This window comes from Etheostoma cragini, chromosome 17 (assembly GCF_013103735.1).
Source record: "Etheostoma cragini isolate CJK2018 chromosome 17, CSU_Ecrag_1.0, whole genome shotgun sequence".
Classification (NCBI taxonomy): domain Eukaryota; kingdom Metazoa; phylum Chordata; class Actinopteri; order Perciformes; family Percidae; genus Etheostoma; species Etheostoma cragini.
In genome coordinates this window covers 24,720,201-24,721,185 of record NC_048423.1, presented here as the reverse complement: position 1 = coordinate 24,721,185, position 985 = coordinate 24,720,201, and the positions used below count along the sequence as shown (strand labels likewise).

The 985-nt window shown below is 35.0% G+C and overlaps 1 protein-coding gene across 1 annotated transcript in view; it reads right to left on the bottom strand.

Moving 5' to 3' along the window:
• The window catches only part of si:ch211-250c4.3 (uncharacterized protein LOC100535981 homolog), a 36,374-nt gene that overhangs the window by 2,365 nt on the left and 33,024 nt on the right, over positions 1-985 (bottom strand). The window lies entirely within an intron of this gene.

The window sequence follows — 985 nt, the reverse complement described above, 5'->3', positions numbered from 1 at the left end:
TTCATCTGGCCCCGGTCAGGACAGAGGGAGGGGCTGAACCTCACTAACTAAGTACATTTTGTAACTAAGTACTGTACACCTGTTGAGTAGGGATGGGTCCCGAGACTCCGTTAAGATCCAAATTTCTCAAAACCAAAAGATCAATAAGGACGAGCTTATTCTAATGGATTATTATAATTCTAATGGCTTCTAGTGGATCATATGACGTTATGACCAAAAACAGATACGTGCAAAAACTTGAAAAATTAATGTTGAGCACTGTGCATATTAACCCTCATGTTGTCCTCGGGTCAAATTGACCCGTCTTCCTTTTTTTTTTATTTCCCCAAATAACATGATTGCCAAGTACAAATCTCTACTTTCATTCATTTTGGAGCGTCTTATTCAATTTTATAGCATTTGAAAAAAAACAATATGTAGTTTTGAAATATTATTGAGTAAAAGTTGACATATTCCAGTCTGTGATTATCATCAACATCCATTCCTTTAATTTTAGTCTCAATAATTCCTAATTTCTGGTTTTCTAACACAAACGTTAGGTATAATTGTTTTATTATAAAAGAGGTTTATTGACCATGAATTCCAAAAATAAAAATTTGAGTGGATAAGTTACTGTTACATAGTAAACATCCAGAAAGTGAGAAGCATTGAAAAAAGCATCATTAGTTTTGAAAAAAGGGACAAAAACGTAAAAAGAAGTAAAAAACATTGATAAAAAGCGTCAACAGAAGTGTTGATTTTTAATTTAGACGGGAAGACAACATAAGAGTTAAAGACTATCCAGTGTGGACTGAGTACTTTTGCGTAAGTGAAGGATCTGAATACTTGTTCCACCAATGAAAAGGACCATTACCCCCCCCTTCTGAGTCCTACACGTATACAGCTTCCAAAAGGAAAGAAACAGTTCATGAAAGCTCAGAGGCCAAAAATGAAGCTAATTGCTCCTTTTATCTTTATCTGCCAGGAAGCTGTCACACTCTACACC